Genomic DNA, 9,306 nt, shown 5'->3' on the forward strand with positions numbered 1-9,306 from the left:
TTGCCCATTGTGCAGATGGGAAAGTGGAGGCTTGGCCTAGGACCATCCCCAACACACCCCAGCCTCGCTCCTCTTCTGAGACTCCTGCTTGCCCAGGGGAGAGTGTGCAGTAATTCACTGTCACTGTGCATTATATTTTGCCACCCTCTTTCCTTCTCTCCTTTTTGGTTTTCTCCTTTCCATTTGCTATGCAGCTGACAATTTCATTACCTGTTTTTTCATTTACCCCAGAAAAGTCAAGAGGCCTCGAACCTAAAGAACCAGGTTGATGTTCCACTTCAGGACTGGAGCAGGGAGAGCTGCTTTTGGACGGGCCTGCCCTCCACCTCCTGTCTCTGGACTTGGGAGGCCTGCCCCCTTCACCCTGGTTCAGATCCCGCAGGGTGAGCGGGTGGAGGGGTGGGAGAGCCCAGAAGCTGGAGCTGCTGGCCAGGGGCCCTTGGGCACCTCTGCAAGTTCAAATCAGTGCATCCCAGAGGAGCCTGGCTCCCTTATTCCTGCACGTCTGGATTTTGCATCCTTCCTGACAGTTTAAAGGCTGAGAAAATCCCGGCAGTTGTGCGTCCCAGGCTGAAACCCTGCAAGGAGCATAGGCCCCCTGGCCTGCCTCAGGGGTGGTTTGCCGTCTCAGTTGTTCTGCCCCACTTCACACACAGGCTGTGTACTTGCTCTGAGTTGTTGGGGCTACCTGAGTGCTCCCTGGATGGGAGGTGGTCCTGGGAGGGGCTGAGTGGGGAGGAGAACATCTCAGGCCCACTAAACAGGGTGGTCTGTCCCCAAGAGCAGACCTGGAGGTTGTCCATGTGGCTGATGCTTCCTTCACACTGTTTGTTTGTTTGTTTTTTGAGGTGGAGTTTACGCTCTTGTTGCCCAGGCTGGAATGCAATGGCGTGATCTCAGCTCACCGCAACCTCTGTCTCCCGGGTTCAAGTGATTCTCCTGTCTTAACCTCCTGAGTAGCTGGGATTATAGGCATGTGTCACCACACCTGGCTAATTTTTTTTGTATTTTTACTAGAGATGAGATTTCTCCATGTTGGTCAGGCTGGTCTCGAACTCCTGACCTCTGGTGATCCGCCCGCCTCGGCCTCCCAAAGTGCTGGGATTACAGGCGTGAGCCACCGCGCCCAGCCCACACTGCTTTCGACATTCCAGTCTCGCCTCAGAACCTTGGCCTGGGTCAAACTCATCCTCACTGTGGTCAATTAGTTTGAACTTGTCATAAATTTTTTAACAGATTGCTAATCGATAGTAACTTGGCAGCTACTACTGAGCCTCAAAGTCAAGGGGTAAAAAGAATCTAAATGATGTCTGCCAGGTTGTTGTATTAACCCGGCTCCGTGCTTATTGCCTGTTGTTTTGAGTTAATTACCTGGTGCCTGAGTGTATCACTTCTACATCTCAAGCACTGCTCTTACAATCAATTCATATTTAATTAACGCGACTGCTGATTGAATGGCAATGGTGTTATAGTATGCCACACGGAGGAGGAACGTTTCCTGCACGCCCAGCTGCAGGAAGGAGGAGCTGATGTAGGTGAGGGGAGGGGGCACTCTTACAGCCTCTGAGTTCCCCAGTTAACTCCCCAAGGTGACCTTGGCAGCCTAGAGTAGGGTCAGAGTTCCCGGGTTGCTGGGATCAGAGTTCTCAGACTGCTCCCTTGTAGCGGGGCCTGTGGTCTCAGGAATTACAAAACCTGAGTGGGAGATTGTCTAAAAAGGGGGCAATAATGCCAATTTCATGGGGTTGATCATTCCTCCCAGAATGTGAGTCTTTGGACAGAAGCCAAACTCAGTGAATGTTGGTGGAAGGAAGAGGTGGGTGGACAGAGAGGGCAGGCAGGTCCTGAGGATGGAATCCTGTCCCCTCTCCCCTGCCTAACCCCACTGCTAAGTGCTATAATGGAGGATGTGCCAGGTGCAGGGACAGGTGGGGCGGAGGCTGCCCGTGGAGAACATGATGCCTGGCCTGGGTCTTGAAGTGTGAGTAGGGGTTTCCTGGATGGACGGGCAGGGGCAAGCGTGTTCTAGGGAGAAGGCACAGCATGAACAAAGGCCTGGAGGCCGGGACTGAATGTCACTGTTGCCCGGAAATAGCTAGAGCATCAGAGAAAAGAGAATGAGGGGCCGGGTGAGGTGGCTTGTGCCTGTAATCCCAGCACGTTAGGAGGCTGAAGCAGGTGGATCACTTGAGGTCAGGAGTTTGAAATCAGCCTGGCCAACATGGTGAAACCCCGTCTCTACTAAAAATACAAAAAAAAAAAAAAAATTAGCCAGGCATGGTGGTGGGCACCTGTAATCTGAGCTACTCAGGAGGCTGAGGCAGGAGAATTGCTTGAATCCAGGAGTTGGAGGTTGCAGTGAGCTGAGATTGTGCCACTGTACTCCAACCTGGGTGACAGAGTGAGACTCCATCTCAAAAAAAAAAAAAAAAAAAAGAGAGAGAATGAGGTGCAGATGGAGGGAGCCAGTACTGAAAGTGTCAACATCTGGGCAACCCCCGCCGAGGGTTGTTGGAAAAATTTAAATGTAATATAGAAGTTCACTTATTTTGGAGTCAACTGATTGTAAATCCTGCCTCCTCATTTTTTGCCTCTGTGATATTGGGTTAGTTACTTAACTTCCTCGATAATGGCAGCACCCCCCTCACTGGGCTGGGGCGAGGACTAGATCCCTGTGCAGTGTTTCCAGCAGTGCCCGGCTGCCCACAGATGTCATGACGGCTGTTGCTGGGATCGATGCTCATGAGGTACCCGATGCCTGGTGTTTTCCTCCCATCCTTGGAGCCACCAGGCAGGTGAGTGGATAGGACTATGGATGATGTTGAAGAAACTGAGCCCCAGGGAGGTGACGTGGCTTCTTCAAGATCATATGGCTGAACTGCTGAGTGGGGGAGCCAAAATCTGGTCTATCTGTGTGACTTTGGAGCCCAGCCAGTGCCCAGTGTAGTGTGTGACCTGTGGCGAGGCTGCCCTGCTCCCTGTGACCCCACTGGGGAAGCTTCTATAGCCCCAGCACTGAGTGAGCCCAGACGAGGGTTGACGCTGAAGCCCCGGGATGCTGGGTGGAGAACAGTCCCACCTGCAGCCACACTGCTGACAGATGCTGTCCCTCTCCCCACCCGCTCAGTCCCTCAGCCTCCGCACACAAAGACCCCTTCTCCGTCCCTCCAGCAGGAGACAGCAGCCCCTCCTCAAATGGAACAGAGCCCCAGTTACCAGCTCCTCCTTGTAATTAATATAAGAATAGCATTTCTGTTGAAAATCCTGCCTGGATTAACTGGCTGGAGGATTTAACTCATGTACACACAGAAGATCTCCACAGACCTGTCTTCTAATATTTATTCTGGTGACTGTTACATGCAGATAAGGTGAGTGCCTGGTGCTGGAAATGCAGAATAAATTTACATTCTCTAAGCCACAAAGAGCTGCATAGACATCCTGTTGTGGGCCTGGCTGGGGGCCCAGGAAGGGGGAAAGCCAGCTCCTGGTCCGTGGCAGCTTCCGTGTGGTGCTTCTCCAGCAGCAAAGGCTTGTGCGTGAGAATCTCAGCACCTGAGAACCCCATGGTTCTTGGCTACCAGAATCTTACATCTCCAAGTCTTAAGATCTTCAGTCAATAAAATCTTAGAACCAGGAAATAATGAGTCAGAATCACAGGCTTTTAGGATCTGGAGATCTTAACCATCATTCTGCCCAGACACCCAGCTGGCATTCCAGCCCCATTCACAATATTCCGAGGAGTGCTTTTCCAGGTTTCTGGTCCTGCTCCAGTGTCTCCTCCTCCGGGAAGTCTTTTCTGACTCCCCAGCCAGATCAGAGCCCCCATCATAGGCCCTCATAGCTCCAACTGCATTGCTTGACAAGACCTACCATGGGTGTCATTTAAAACTTGATCTGCACCCCCACTGTGAACCTTCACAGGTAGGGGAGGGTCTGCTTTTGTTCACCGAGAAATCCCAGGCACACGGGCTGGCACAGAGTAGATGCTCAGTGAACGTATTCTACACTGCATACACTCCCAGCTGCAATGGATCTGCCCCAGAAGGCTGGATTAGTGCCAGTTTTAACCTCTGGGTGCCTGGGTCTTCATGGTGGCTCTTCAAGGTGGAGGGCGTGCAGGATCAGCGATGAGCCCTCTTCCTACCCTTTGTCCATTTTTGTCTTCTGAGGAGTGGGTCAGAGGCACTTCCTGGAGGAGAGAACAGGACCAGGACCCATTCTGGGTGTTCAGAGAAGCTCTGTGGAGCCAGATGCCTGCATTTGAACCCCGGCTCTTCCAGACCCTAGCTGAGTAGCCTTGGACAAGATACTCGATCCTTTCTGTGCCTTGGTTTCTCTATCTATAAAATCGGGATGGTGAGAGCTCCCATGTTATAATAAATGAACTAACAGATGTAAAGCTCATGGCTCAGCACCTAGTACAGTAAGTGCTCAAATCTTTGTGTCACAGGTCCATGGTCACCTGAGAGCATCCCCCAAGGCAGGGGTGGGGGCACTAAACAACCGAGCAGATAATCCAACTGGTTAGCATCCGCCTCTGCCCTCAGCCACCCCAGTGCTGGCATGATGGGGGTGGAGGCTGTGCACAGGCACATCTGCCCTCAGCCACCCCAGTGCTGGCATGATGGGAGTAGAGGCTGTGCACAAGCACATCTGCCCTCAGCCACCCCAGTGCTGGCATGATGGGAGTAGAGGCTGTGCACAAGCACATCTGCCCTCAGCCACCCCAGTGCTGGCATGATGGGAGTGGAGGTTGTGCACGGGCACAGCAGCGTGGCTTCCGCTTTTCCAGGCTGATCTCCTGCTGCTTCTGGAAACCAACATGCCAGGAGCAGAGACCATGGCTAAGTCTCTGTGACGGCACCAGGCCTCACAGAGACTGACAAGTCACCTCCATGACACAGGGCTCTTCCACACGGAAGGCACAGCAGTCTAATCTCACAGGAACAGCCATCCATTCCTGGGAGGGGTTTGTCTTTCCTGCCTGCAGGGTCTCAGCCAGCACTGCTACTCCAGGGTCGATGGATGGTTCGATCCACTGGCACAGGATCCCACGTAATAGTGTGTCAGGCCAGGGGGCCCACTTTACTGTAAAGTAGGTGCAGGCACAGACTCACAACTAAGAGCCCATGTTTGTATCACATGCCACGCCACCCCGCCGCTGCCCACCTTACAGAGTGTGGGAGGGGCCTGTTGAGGGCCCAGTCAGAGTGCCAGCTTGGAGGAAATGCCCTGTGAGTACAAGTCTCCATCCTGCGGGATGCAGCATATGCATCTAATCAAAGCCCTATGTAAGGGTTGCATCCCCAGTAAGAAGAATACATGGACTTAAGAAACAACAGATAGGAGCCGAAGCGGCCCCACTTACTATTCTCCTAATGAGCCCCCATGGGACTTAGTGACTCCCATCCCTGTGACTCTGGGCTCTGCAAGGTTGGACATCTTGGTCCCCAAGGGAGATTCGCATGTTCCAGGGAACACAATAAGAGTCTCTAGTTTGTTTGCCACGGTGGCTGCCTGGGTATTTGGGCTCCTTGTACCCAGGGACTAGAAGCAGGAAGACGGTGTCACAGTCTTGGTGAGGGTGATGGAGTCTGATCAGCAGGAGGCTGGGGGCTGCTGCAGTGCAGTGGGGGCAGGGAGGAATGTGTGCAGAACCTGGTGATCCCTAAGAGTTCCCTGCATGGAGAAATGAATGTGAGCAGCACCAGGGGAGTGCTGTGACAGATGAGCAGGGGCTCACTCGGATGCCCTGACAGTTTATCCTTCCTATCCCGCTCTCCTGCTCAAAACAGTAGGGACCTACTCACTCTCTTGCACTTGAACTTTTAGCCCGTATGAGTAGCAGACGAGGAGACGCACCCCCCGAGGCTACATCAAGGAAAGGCTTGCTCCCAGCTGCGAGAGCACAGTCCACAGAGGGTCTCCTTCTGTTAGCTGTGCTGCAGGGGGCTCCCTTCCTGGGAGCATACACTCAGGGGCTGAGCGAGACAGGGTGGAAATGCCCAGCCAGTTTTGCCCTACGCTGGGCAATTCTGACAGCTGACTCAAGCTACTCACCTTCTGGCTCTGGACCAGGCTGACTTCCTCCCCTCTGGCCCTGCTTCCTTCCCTTCCCCTTTCTGTCCATCCCTAATAAGCATCTCCACCCATGCCCCCAACTCCATCTCAGTGTCTGCATCTCAAGAATTCCTTTTGTGACCCAGGGAAGCCAGTGACTTTGTATCAGTCAAACGCGAGCTGGAGTCCAATGGCCATGACTTAACTCGCTGGGTAACTGTGAGTGATAAACATCTTACCTCTCTGTGCCTCAGTTTCCTCATCTATAAAATGGGGCTAATAAATATCCTGGTCTTGCAGAGATGTGGAGAATGGATAGGAAAATGCTTTGTAAAGGAAAACACACACACACACACACACACACACACACACACACAAAAATTAATTAAAGTCCTCTCTGCTTGCACCTATGCCTATGGTGCAGGCTGAGAGCTATACGAATGGGGCCTGGCTGGATCTGAGATCCTCCTGGAAAAGTGGTCTGGGCAGCCTAATGCCAGTGATCAACACACCAGCATGCCCACAGTATAGCTGCCATTTCGGGTCCCCACAGAAGGGAGGTGCAGGCGGTGCAGAGGGCTGGCAGGGTGGGGAAGGATGAGCTGGGGGTGGGAATGGTAAGTGTGGTGGAATTATTCCCTTCTCTCCTCCTCTTTCCAGGAAGCCTCACTCCCCTGCTCAGCTGCTGCGCCACATTTCAGATCGGAATATCTAGATCCATCAAAACAAGAGGCGGATGAGATATCTGCACATTCAGAGAGGGGAGGATAAAATCCAGGGAGGCCTCATGAGATTGCTCTCCATGTGTGATTGAGCAGACAGGCTGTGTATTTCCTGAGAGCCCCAGGCTAGGTGAGGAGTGGCGCAGGCAGCCCAGGCTGGGCAGGGACACCAGAGACTGATGCATTAAAGAAAAATGTATCAAAAAATCAGGGAAGGGAGCTAGTTTCTCTCTACCCCCTCTATTTGAGGACCCCTTGAGTGATAGTTCCCGGATCCTCCTGCCCTGGTGTTTGCCTTTCGCTAAAGGTGATGGATGTGTAGCTGCACTAATGAGCAGGGCTTGGGCCATGAGACAGTCACAGGGCCGTCCATCTCCATGCACCTCCCAAGCCGTGAGACAGTCACAGGGCTGTCCAGCTCCACACACCTCCCAGGCCATGAGACAGTCACAGGGCCGTCCATCTCCACGCATCTCCCAGGCCATGAGACAGTCACAGGACTGTCCATCTCTACACACCTCCCAGGCTGTGAGACAGTCACAAGGCCGTCCATCTCCACGCACTTCCCAGGTTGTGAGACAGTCATGGGACCGTCTATCTCCACACACCTCCCAGGCTGTGAGACAGTCACAAGGCCGTCCATCTCCACACAACTCCCAGGTTGTGAGACAGTCACAGGGCCATCCACCTCCATGCACCTCCCAGGTTGTGAGACGGTCACGGGGCCGTCCATCTCCACGCACCTCCCAGGTTGTGAGACGGTCACGGGGCCGTCCATCTCCACGCACCTCCCAGCTGTCAGCATGGTCCACCGGGGAAATACATGATTAATGCAGAGGATTATGTGTGTGTTGTGGTGGAGGGAGATGTAGCCCAATGGAGAGGAAAGGCATGGACCAGGTTGGGGGTGGGAGATGGGGATCAGGGGGATCTGGGCCTTAGTTAGTCAGGACAATTGAGAGAGTCTCAGTTGGCTCCCAAGACACAGTGAATGAATTCTGCAGGGGCTGGGGGCAGTGGGTCAGTCCAAGACCCTGCCGCTCTCCTCAGCCTTAAAGGTTCACAGAAGAGAGGGTAGTCTTCCAGAACTGACTTCCAATCTTTGCTTGGACTCAGCTTTGTGACATTGGACTTGTCAATGAACTTCTCTGTGTCTCCTTTTTTCTCATGTCTGTCCATTTAGCATTAAATGAACTAATGAATGCATGGCAAGCACTTTGCACATAGTTGGCACAGAGCCAGGGCTCAACCAATAGCTTTTTTGTCTCCTTATTGCTGTTGTCAGTAGGATTATCTAGCCTTTCTATAGGCATGTATTGTAGATATTTATATATGATATAGTTTGTGTCATCGAGATCTTACTGTATATTCACCTCTCTCTCTCTTTTTTTTTTTTTTGCTTACCGTTCTGTTGTGAGCATTTTCTCACATCGTTAAAAGTTCCTCAAAAATGGGATGTTAATAGCTTCATAATGGTCCCTCATTGAGATGCTTCATAATTGAGTTTTTCGTTCTTTCTGGTTGGATAGATAGGGCATTACAGTTTCCAGTTTTTCACTCTTATTATCAGGCTGCAGTAAGCATCTCTAGGCATAATGCTTGCCCAAATCCCTGGCCACTTCCTAAGGACGAATTCCTGGAGGTGGCATCAGTGCGTCAGAGCACTGACGTTGCTGAGGCTCAAGAGCGTTCTTACTAAATTGCCTTCCAAAAAGGCTTCCCACACTGCATGAGAATGCCTGTCTCACCACACAATTACCAGCATCGATTATTCTCTTTTTATTTAGTCTTCGTGAATTTTTCGGGCCCCAAATTGCATTTCATTGTCTTTTGGAGGCACAGAGCTCTGGCCCATGGCTCTTGTTTCCCAGCAGGGTGATAATTAGATTATCTTCAGAGGCTTCCAGCAAACCTCATGATGAAAGGCAGGGCAGCCCTGGGCGTAGAGTCAAAGAAGCTAGGTTCCTGCCCCAACTCTGTGCTCTCTTACTGTGTAACCTGGGTATACTCTATCTCCCTCTCTGGGCCTTTGTTTATCAATCTACTGCAACAGCCTCCCAGTTGGTCTCTCTGCCTCCAATGCTCATCCAGTGTCTAGAACAGTGACTGGCATGTAATAAGTGCTCAACAAATATTTGTTGAATTCTGAAATGAAAAAGTGACCTTTCTACAGGAAGAAGGTGCCACATCATTATGCTGCCTCCAACCTTTGCTTAAGCTTCCTAACATTCTGTTTACTTTTTTGGTCCTCTCATGAATTTCTGTTTCTACTTAGGATATGAAAAGACACATGAGACAAAATGAGAAAAAAACGCCAGATAATCTACAGAGTCTTAACTTTTCTTGAGCCCTTCAGAGAGCTGGAGTCGTAAGGCAGCCAACTGAACTGAAACCCAAAGGATGACCAGGTCTTCTGAGAAAGACAGAACCACCCGCTCCTGCACCTCTGGCAGAACTCTGGAGGGAGAGTGGCTGCCATAACAGACAGCTAACACTGCAATGAATTCTTTTTTTTTTTTTTTTT

The sequence above is a fragment of the Mandrillus leucophaeus genome, unplaced genomic scaffold (assembly GCF_000951045.1).
Source record: "Mandrillus leucophaeus isolate KB7577 unplaced genomic scaffold, Mleu.le_1.0 Scaffold23, whole genome shotgun sequence".
In the NCBI taxonomy this organism is placed as follows: domain Eukaryota; kingdom Metazoa; phylum Chordata; class Mammalia; order Primates; family Cercopithecidae; genus Mandrillus; species Mandrillus leucophaeus.